Source organism: Ruditapes philippinarum, unplaced genomic scaffold (genome assembly GCF_026571515.1).
Source record: "Ruditapes philippinarum isolate M1 unplaced genomic scaffold, ASM2657151v2 ctg9032_1_1_1_1, whole genome shotgun sequence".
NCBI lineage: Eukaryota > Metazoa > Mollusca > Bivalvia > Venerida > Veneridae > Ruditapes > Ruditapes philippinarum.
The window spans coordinates 26,292-38,542 of record NW_026864703.1 but is presented as its reverse complement, the minus strand read 5'-3'; positions in this window follow the sequence as shown (position 1 = coordinate 38,542).

The window sequence follows — 12,251 nt, the reverse complement described above, 5'->3', positions numbered from 1 at the left end:
CTGTCAAATTGGAGACAATCAGAATGGCGGAAAATAGGATTCAGAGTCAACTCGTCCTCTGGTCAACTCGTCCTCTGGTCAACTCGTCACCTTTTTGGTCAACTCGTCCCCTGGACAACTCGTCCTCTAGTCAACTCGTCCCCAACTCGTCCCTTATATTTTATTACTACTTGTTTTTCATATAGTTCATAAATCATTATAGACTGTTAAAATAATATATTATAAAATTACTGAATTGGACATATTTTGACGCTTTTTGTATGCGAATATTTGGAGTTTCATCTTATAATAAGGATATATATGCATAATTCTGATTAAATTACATACAGAAAAAAAAACACCACGAAGACGATCAATAGCAATAACATTTAATGTATAAAAACATGTTTTATATGCAAAGATAAAATATCTTAAAGTATGTCTTTTTTGTCAATATTATGTCATACATGTATATATTTACTTTCACTTTCACACTTTCATTTAATTAACACGATCCTTCTATAATGAGATCAATACGCACCGACATAAAGTTTTAGCGCTTCTAATTTCTGTTAATCTGTCGTCAGTCTTTAATCCATTCAGGGAGGCGGTAAAAATCAAAGAGTTGGACCTAATTTTAGTTTTAATTATCATTAAAACTCCGATTAATTAAACATTAATTGAATGTTTGTAAACTTACCTGTCTTTGTAGTTTGACATCAATGCTATGCACGTGCGCTTAGATAAAGATCATTAAAATTTAACGTAAAAAGACGTAATTATTTTATTAATATTTCGATATCAATCAAATTCAGTATTAATTTTACATATTTTACATAAAAGAATTATTTAAAGACATTTTAAAGACAGAGATCGAAAGTAGGGGACGAGTTGACCATATTAAGGACGAGTTGACCAAAAGTAGGGGACGAGTTGACCAAAAAGGTGTCGAGTTGACCAGAGGACGAGTTGACCAGGGGACGAGTTGACCGGATTGCGGAAAATAGCCCCGGATAATATTTTCTCAAAATTTGAAGAAATTGCGGTAAGTATCTTGAAAAGTTTGTAACTAATAGGTAAATTATTTTTTACTTGAATGAAATGTTAACATAACAAGTCAAAAACAATTAACTCGCTAAGGTAAATTAACAATGTTTTATCAATTGAAAACGAAAGTTGGATTTTGGGGAAATTTATTTCCGCGTGAGGCTAATAATCTTCAATATCAACACACATTAATTAGACTTTTATTAAGCTCTTCCTTAAATGAATTCATAATATTGATTAATAATCGCAACAGCTAGTCCTATTGTATGGGGTATGATTATTAAGGTGATTCCGCTTTGTCAGCCATGTAATAGTTATAGGATATAGAATATATACGAGGACTTTACAGGCTGGTATCACAGGCGCTAGTAACATAATCAAATATTTTACATAATCGGTCTATATATGTATATAAAGATATAAGGCCCCCAACGAAACAAAAACATCATGCGGAACAAACAAGAATAATGCTGAAAGAAACGACCAGATCACGGTTATCTCTTTCTGGTCGCCATCTGAAACGATCAATCCAAGCGTTAAAGCTTTTTATTTCATTAAAATTCTTCAAATAGCAAAGAAATGAGTAAAAGTTTCAGAAAATGCCAATATTTTCAATCCATGTCGTTTTTCGACGTCCAATCTAATCATGTATACAAACACGATTTCTGGTCGATTTCTACGAAATAAATAGAAAACATCTAAAATTTCCTCATAAAATTCATAAACAAACTCTTTTTCTATCAATCTGCGAAGTCTAAATTGAACTAGAGCCCTCTTTGTACTCAAATATTTAAAAAATATTGGTTGTAGAAGCGGAGGTCAAGTAAAGTGCGCCATTTGTAATTTGAAGTGACAGATAAATGAAGCAAATAAATAGTATTATACGATTGGTTAATAGTATTCCGGTAATTATCTTAACCAATCAAATCCTTATATAATATTCAGAGCGGAACAGTATATACATGCGCTATACATGGCGATAAAATACTGTCACAAGCGAGATCCTTGTGTTTTTTTTAATGAAATACGTACGAAGACGGCATTTGATCAGTGAAAAATTCGCAGATCGATAGGAAAAGAGTTTGTTTATGGAACGTACGTGGAAATTCTAGCCGTTTTTTGTTTTTTTCCGTAAAAATCGATCAGAAATCGTGTTTGTATACATAAATGGACTGGACGTCGAAAACGACATGAATTGAAAATAATGGCATTTTGCGAAACTTTTCCCAATTTCTTTGCTATTTGAGGGATTTTAATGAAATAAAAAGCGTTGGCACTTGGATTGGTCCTTTCAGATGGCGACCAGAAAGAGATAACCGTGATCTGGTCGTTTATTGCAGCAGTGTTCTTGTTTGTTCTGCATGATGTTTTTGTTTCGTTGGGGGCCTTATATCTTTATATACATATATAGAACGATTATGTAAAATACTTGATTATGTGACAAGCGCCTGTGGCTGGTATCAGCACATGGGGCGACAACAAGGGTCAATCATAGGAAATTAATCGAGACGGAACGTCGAGATAAATTTCCATGATTTTAACCCCCTTTTTTCGACGCTGATACCACCCCCGAAAAAAAGGTCCGGGCTGCGGAAAACCTTTACCGGAGGGGGGTTTTTTTTTGCATTTTTAAAAAAAAATTCAATTAGGCCCAAAGCCCTTTTGAAGTCCAAATTTATTTATTCTTTTAAACACTAACGGTTTTTTACCGTTTGACCATCACATTTTTTCTTGGAGTTTACGCTTTTCCGTATTTTTTGTTTATTTTAAAAATAAAAAAAAAAAAATTTTCCCAAGGGGGTTGGGAAGATAAAAACCAATACACAAATTGGCATATACATAGTAATATTATCCGCACTGTAGGTGATATATTTGGATGATATACAATACAGAAATTGGCATATACATAGTGATATTACCTGCACTGTAGGTGATATATTTGGATGATATACAATACACAAATTGGCATATACATAGTGATATTACCCGCACTGTAGGTGATATATTTGGATGATATACAATACACAAATTGGCATATACATAGTGATATTACCCGCACTGTAGGTGATATATTTGGATGATATACAATACACAAATTGGCATATACATAGTGATATCACCCGCACTGTAGGTGATATATTTGGATGATATACAATACACGAATTGGCATATATTATATACATAGTAATATTACCAGCACTGTAGGTGATATATTTGGATGATATACAATACACAAATTGGCATATACATAGTGATATTACCCGCACTGTAGGTGATATATTTGGATGATATACAATACACAAATTGGCATATACATAGTAATATTACCCGCACTGTAGGTGATATATTTGGATGATATACAATACACAAATTGGCATATACATAGTGATATTACCAGCACTTTAGGTGATATATTTGGATGATATACAATACACAAATTGGCATATATACATAGTGATATCACCCGCACTGTAGGTGATATATTTGGATGATATACAATACACAAATTGGCATAAACATAGTGATATTACCTGCACTTTAGGTGATATATTTGGATGATGTACAATACACAAATTGGCATATACATAGTAATATTACCTGCACTTTAGGTGATATATTTGGATGATATACAATACACAAATTGGCATATACATAGTGATATTACCCGCACTGTAGGTGATATATTTGGATGATATACAATACACAAATTGGCATATATATACATAGTGATATTACCCGCACTGTAGGTGATATATTTGGATGATATACAATACACAAATTGGCATATACATAGTAATATTACCCGCACTGTAGGTGATATATTTGGATGATATACAATACACAAATTGGCATATACATAGTGATATCACCCGCACTGTAGGTGATATATTGGATGATACACAATACACAAATTGGCATATACATAGTAATATTACCCGCACTGTAGGTGATATATTTGGATGATATACAATACACAAATTGGCATATACATAGTAATATACCCGCACTGTAGGTGATATATTTGGATGATATACAATACACAAATTGGCATATACATAGTGATATCACCCGCACTGTAGGTGATATATTTGGATGATATACAATACACAAATTGGCATATACATAGTAATATTACCAGCACTGTAGGTGATATATTTGGATGATATACAATACACAAATTGGCATATACATAGTGATATTACCCGCACTGTAGGTGATATATTTGGATGATATACAATACACAAATTGGCATATACATAGTAATATTACCCGCACTGTAGGTGATATATTTGGATGATATACAATACACAAATTGGCATATACATAGTGATATTACCTGCACTGTAGGTGATATATTTGGATGATATACAATACACAAATTGGCATATACATAGTAATATTACCAGCACTGTAGGTGATATATTTGGATGATATACAATACACAAATTGGCATATACATAGTGATATTACCCGCACTGTAGGTGATATATTTGGATGATATACAATACACAAATTGGCATATACATAGTGATATTACCCGCACTGTAGGTGATATATTTGGAATGATATACACAAATTGGCATATACAAATTGGCATATACATAGTGATATCACCCGCACTGTAGGTGATATATTTGGATGATATACAATACACAAATTGGCATATTAACATAGTGTTTTCACCCGACGGTGTATTTTGGGATTGTATAAATACACAAATTTGGCCGTACTTAGGATTTTTCCCCCCGATGTGGGTTTGATATTTTTGGGAAATGTTTAAAACCAATACAAAAATTGGCTTATACTTTATTTTGATAATTCACCCGCACTGTAGGTAAAAATATTTGGTGATTCCCAAAAACACAAATTGCTTTTTACATAAGTGATATCACCCGCACTGTGGGTAATTTTGGGGTTTGAATAAAATACAAAAATTGGAAATTACTAGAATTCACCAGCCACTTAGGTATTTTTTTGGGATAATATAAAATACAAAAATTTGGGCTAAAACTTTAGTAATACCCAACCCCGAAACTGTAGGTGATTTTTGGATGATTTACAATAAAAAATTGTATTTTACATTTGATATTACCAGCACTGTGGGTGATATATTTGGATGATAAAAACCCCCAAAGGCATTTACTATTTATATTACCAGATGTGGGTAAATATTTTTTGGTGATATACAATACAAAAATTTGGGCAAACATAGTAAATTAAACCAGGCACGGGTAGTTAATTTTGATTTATACAATAACATTTGGGATAAATTGAAAATCCCCAAGCACGTGGTTTATTTTTTGGGGATGAAAACCAAAAACCCCTTTTTGGGCTTAAAATGATTTTCCCCGGGCCTGTAGGTGATATTTTTGGAAATTTTAAACAATCCAAAAATTGGCAATCAATTGAATAACCCCCCACTGTGGGGAATATTTAAATTTGTTTCACAGGGAAACATGAAGGGCAGTTTCTTAAAATTTGCTAATGTGTTTTAAACGTTTTTTGTTTTTTTTTACTTTTGAAAAACACACAAACAAAACTTAAAATTTAATGCTGACCTTTTAATCATTTAACTTTTTTATTTTGAAATTAAAAAAAATGGGAATAATTTAAGGGTTTTAAAAGCATTGTTCTTTTCCGGGTTTTTAAGGCCCCAAAATTTTGAATTGAGTTAAAATGAAATTACATGTAATTGATAAATTACGTTACAAAAAAGATTTTACAAAAAAAATATTTTTACAAGTTCCCAAAATTTTCCTAATGAATTTTTTCATTTTGGAAATTTTTTCATAAAAATGAATTTTATTTTGTATATTAATATATAAAACCTTTTTGTCCTCAAAAATTTTAAAAGGTTATAACTGGCATCTTACTTTTGGACAATTCCTCGAGGGAAACAAACAGAACTACGCGGGAACTTACCTTAAACTTTTTCTCGGGGAAATTTTAAACCCGTATTTAGATAAAAACCCAGAAAAGGAGTATAAAAAATTTAAATTTTTTTCTTTTGGGAAACTTTTGGGGCCCTCCGGGTTTAATTGCCAAAAAATCGGTCTAAGATTTTTAAAAAACTTTAGGGAAAAAGGGGCCCTCTTTAAAGACCAGGAAAAATTAAATAAAACCCATTGAAACAGATAGGGTCGAGCCCCAGTGAAATCATGTTTTTTAAAATTACAATAGAAAAATTTTAAAAGGGAAAGGGAAAAAGCCCCATCTAAACATAAAATATAACAGGTATGTACGAATAGAAATTTTCAAGTTTTTCTGAAAAAAAAAAAAAACCTTTTTTTTTATTTGAGTCATGTCCCAAAAAAATTTTTTATTAATACTGAAACATTTAAAAAACGTCTTTTTTCAGGGGAAAATCTTTTTTTAAAAAGTTTTTTTATAAACGGTGCTGTCGTTTCTTTGAGGAAATTCTTTTTTTTTCAAATTAAAAATGATGCTTGCTTTTAATTAAATTCGTTAAAAGATTGTTGCCCGGTTATTGGTGTATATAAAGGGGTTTTGCAATAAAAACCCCGCCTAAGGGCTGGGGAAATATTTAAAAATACCCCTTTATATGGGGCCATATAACCTGTCAACATAACAAATAAAAAAATGTAATTGCATATTTTACTTTAAAACCATTTACCAAATGATTACAAAAAAACCCATTTCAAAATATAAATATTTTTTTAAAGTTAAACTCCTAGGGTATTTTAATTATATTTGATTTTATAATTTTGTTAAAAGAGGGGACCCTTCTTTGTTTCATTAACTAAATTTTAAATTTTAAAAACGGTTTATCATAATCTTTTATTCCTTTTTGGAAATTTTAATACAGGAGAATCAATTTTGAGTGCATTTTTAAAAAATTTAGGGCCAGGGGTAAGCATTAAATCCCGAAAGGTCGAAGCAAAAATCAAAAAAGGGCCCCGATACTCCGGAAAGTGATTTATTTAAAAAGCATTTAAAAAAATTTAAATCCTTTGCTTTTATGAAATTTGAGGGGTAAAAAGTATTAAAATTTTTATTTTTATTTGTTTTAATTCGTTATTTTGTTTACTTGGTTTTTAATCGGATTTTTATTTCATCCCTTAGACAAAAAATCTGTGGTTTTTAATCCAACTTTATAATAAACAAAACACTTGTCCCCAAACAAAAAGTTTAATAATTAAGATATGTCTTTTGATTTTTAAAAATGACGTTGCCCTTTTTAAAATGATTAAATTTTTGTTTTAATTTGTATTATATAACTTTGCTTTAACATTTTCACCCTCGTTTTTTTTAGGGACAAATTTTTGGGGTGCTTCCTTGCAAGGGGCCCTTTACGGTAGCCCATGGGTAAGGGAAACCAAAAGGAACTGAAAATTGAAAATAGGACTTTTATATGCCCTTCAAGTCCCCTGTATGAAAATTTTTAAATTTAAAATTTACCGTGGGGTTTAGGGATTTTAAGGGAATATTTTCCCCTAAACCAAACCTTCCCAAATTAAAAGGGGTTATTTTCAGAAATGAGGAAAACTGTAAAAATTTTGTAATATCATCATTATAAAAAATTTTTTTTATTCCCCTCATTTTTAAAAAACCCAAAATAACTTTAGGTAACACATTACACAACCCAAAGGGTTTTTCAAAACAAAATGTTCTTAATATGTATAAAAATTTTAAACCCCTTACCCCCCCATTTTAAAACATTTTTTTTAACCTTTTTCCCCTTTTTCCTTAAAAATGCCTTATTCAAAAAAAACCCCAAAAATTTTACCCGAAATAAAGGGTACTTTTTTCAAAGTTTGCCTAAATTTTTTCAAAGGTATATTAGTTGGTTAGCGGAATATATAAAATACTTTCACCATGTGTAGTTTTTTATTTCATCGATCTTTAAAATATCTGGTATCATATTTGCATTATAAATTTTTGGCATTAATTTTAAGCCAAAAAAATACCTAAAATAATTATATAATTTAAATCAAACTTTTTTTCTTCCATAAGGGGGATCAGAGAGATACATTAATAATGTTAAAAAGAAAAAAAGAAAAGAAAAAAAAGTTTGCCCCTTCTGGGGTTCTGAACCCACACCCCTCAATTTCAATCGTAGTTTACAAGCGATGCGAGCCTATTTGAAATACTCTTCAAAGTGGGAGGTAATGCATTACCCATGGTCTACCTTAAAGCAAACTCCTTAATCCCCCTTGTTTTTTTCTGAGAGTAATCGCGGAGAGAACACCCATGACCACAATCGGGAGAGTTTTTTAGAGAGGGTAAAGGTATTATCTGCAGAGATTCTCAAAGAAAATCACTATTTATAAGTTGATATTATATTCAAAAATTATCCTTTTTCATTAAAGTACATGTAATTCTCCCCTTTCCATTAAAAAAGAAACAACAGTCTTATTAATTTTTTGTTTTGAAATTTGTAGGTCCAAACAAGGAAGCTGAGAAAAAACATACAGAATTAAAAAGAAAATTTACTGTTCTTGAGTCAGAACAAAAAGAGGGTAGAATAATGTGTTTTCATTTCCTTTTTTCTGGTTTAATATACTGGTACATGTATATCTGTTTGTTTCTGGTTGAATATACCTGTATATATAATTATAACAAAACAATCATGGTTTGGGAAAATAACAATTTGGTTAGCAAGCTTTGTAACTTCACTGAAGGCAGTTGTACCCCACTTTTAGCTCACCTGTCACAAAGTGACAGGATGAGCTTTTAGTGATCGCTTTACGTCCGCGCGTCCGGCCGACATCCGTATAAACCTTTTAACTTTTAAATGACATCTCAAAAAACCACTAAGCCCAATTTTCATCCAACTTCCAGGGAATGGTTCCTTTGGTGTGGTCACCTTTTTAAAATTTAAATTTCATGCAGAACTCTGGTTCCCCATGGCACCAAAAAGAAAAACACTTTTAATTTATAATATCTTCTTCCCTTTAAAAAAATCCCAAAGAGCTACAGCTTAGATATTTGGGGCATGAAACATCTTCTTTGTGAGGGGTGTTTAACCAAGTTTGGGCCCAAATAAAAGCCTGGGGTCAAGATTTGGCCCGCGCCCCAGGGGGTTATTGATTTTCACTATATGCATATAGTAAATAAGCTTAAAAATCTTCTTTTAAAGGAACCCAAAAGAGCTAGACTTTATGATATTTAGCATGAAACATCTTTCTAATGGGTGTCTACCAAGTTTTGTTTTAAAATAAAGCCTTGGGGTCAAAATTGGCCCCGCCCCAGGGGGTCATTGATTTTTCCCTATATGCATATAGTAAAAGCTTAAAAATCTTCTTTTAAAAAACCCAAAGAGCTAGACTTATGATATTTAGCATGAAACATATCTTCTAATGGGTGTCTACCAAGTTTGCTTTAAATAAAAAGCCTTGGGTCAAAAATTGGGCCCCGCCCCGGGGGGACATTGATTTTTCCTTATATGTGTATAGCAAAAACTTAAAAAATCTTTCTTTGAAAAAAACCCGAATAGATATAGTTTAGATATTTAGATATTAAGCACGAAACATCTCTACAAAGATTTTATAAAAATAAAAGCCCTGGGGTCAAAACTGGCCCTGCCCCAGGTGTGTTATTGTTTTTATCTATATGTGTAAAGAAAAAACTTGAAAAAAACTTTTCTTTTAAAAAACACAACGAGCTAGACCTTAGATGTTTAGCATGAAACATCTTCTAATGGGTATCTAGCAAGTTTTTTTCAAAGAAAAGCCCTGGCCCCGTGTTCACAAAGATTTAAGGATCAGGATCAAGATCAGGATCAAATTTAAAAACTCTAATATTCTTCGTTTGTTTATCGTCTCCATAGAATTAAATATCTAATATTAATTGATGAAATAAACTGGACTTGCAATAGCAAGTTCATGAAATTTTTAGAATTAATTTTATTGTTTATTTTTACAAGATACGGGCATTTTACAGCTGATCCAAATTTTGATCCTGATCCTAAAAATTGATCCTTATTTTGATCCAAAAATTTTGTAAATTTGTTTTGTTATTTGTTGATTTTTTTCCAAAAAATAGTTTGGTTTCCTTTGCAAATGCGGCAAATTTTTTTTACATTTTGAATACCTATCATTTAATTTTAGCAAAACACGATTAATTTTAATACTATAAAACAATGAAAATAAAATCAGGATCACTTGATCCTGATCCTGATCTTTTCTTAGTGAACACGGGGCCAGGGGTTTAAACTGGCTCGCTCCGGGGGCCTATATACAGGTGAGCGACTTCAGGGCCATCATGGCCCTCTTGTCATTAGTTACACAGTAGAAATATGGTGATAAATGCTGCAGAATTCATCATTAATCGCATATAACATGTTATATCAATATCCAACTCACTTGGATTTTGACATCTGTCCATCACTTTCGGTTTAAGTTTTTCAAATCACCCTGTGGATATTGACAGAATTATGCCCTTTTTTGAAATATATAATTTTTTCGTACCACCTCACTTATTTCCTATACCTTTTGAGAATTTTCTTTGAAATGATTGTGCCTGATAAAGAACTATTATCCAGACCTGGGGATGATTACATTGATCAGTAATTGATTTAATTACAATGACTTTCACATTTTATTGTGATTGATTATTATTGATTACTCAGACTTGCCTTTGTAATCAATTAAATTACAATTACTTTAAGACTTTGACTATGAAAGAGTAATTGATTAATAATTGATTACATTCAATGTTAAGTAGAATCCCTACTTTAGACCACCCCTGAATTAAGACCACCCCCTTATTAAGACTATTTTTTACAAGGTTCTTTATGTCAATGGTTACATGATCAACAATAAAGAAGAACCGCTTTTCCACTTTAAAGACCACCTGATTCAGTTCAAATTCTTTGCTTTATTCTTAATTTGACCAACTATTGAGACCACTTATATTAAAGGCAACACTTATCTAGATCTTAAATTTGTTGTTGTGATCTGATGACTCTTAATTTCACAAGGTGTGAAACACTGTTATTATTGGATCATTGTATTTAATAAGGTGAGAAGGTAAATTTTAGAGTGGTCAGCAATTTTATTTTGTGAAGAATTAATTTTTATTTGATAGATGATTTATATAATTATATATATATTGTTTATTAGAATCTCATCCATACATAACAACATAAAACAATACAATTACATAAACAGGGCTGGGAATCAAAACTGCGTCGTATCCTACAAAAAGTAAACAAACGCCGCCATCTTGGAACGAAAAATGTATGTTTTTGTTTATAACTCTTTTTTTTGGAAATGACTGAAAACAAGATATATGTATTAACACGCTACACTATTTTCCGCTTCGTTCGGTATATGTTGCTTGCACAACTATTTTGTAAAACAAAAGTCATAGCGAACTTGCAACTCGAAGCGGGGCATAATTGTTATGAAAATGTGTGGGTAACGACGCAGTTCATATTGCTTTATCTATCGTTTTTTCCTTCAAATCAATTATATATTTGTTTCAGAGTTCACCATAAACTTCAAAATATAATTTTGCATCATTTACTAAAATTTCATTAAAAAGATATGTTTATTTTCTAAGAAAATAATGATTTTTACGAAATGATACGACGCAGTTGAAAATAAAATATGATACGACGCAGTTGTATTTTTGGCAGTCTTTTCAACAGGGATAATTTTGGCAATATATTTCTATTTTATGGAATAATCACTTGCGATAGATAAAAAACCCAGATAAGTCGCGGCGACTATAGCAATGTTCTGTTGCTTTTGATTATTTAGAATACAATGTGTCATGTCCAATATTACATTTAATTTGAAAGTTTACATTGCGGAAGCTACTTTTCAGTTAAACATGAACATGTTTCCGTATTGATCATAATATCTGAAATAATTTCTTATATTTTCCTGTATGTTCAATATTATCCTTAATTTTTTTCGCAAAAAAAATGTAGAAATCTATTAACTTGAATTCATTTTGGCTAGCTACGCTCTAAGTTAACTGTGGTTCTGCATGTTCTGGGTAATGACTGCTTTTTTGTGGTTTCTTTTCAAACTTTCACTCTACACATTAGCTTTACTAGGGGCGAGGACCTCAGGTGCGCCTTTGTGCATTATTTCAGGCAAAATGTTGTACCTGCAGAGAACCATCGACATTTTGAAACTAGCTTGATAGGTTTTCCACACGAAAGAATAAAAAGTCCCTGGTGGTTTTCGAATTCATAGCAGTTCAGTTCAAGTGATTTGAATTCAGTAAACATAAACAGCTCGGCCTCGGTC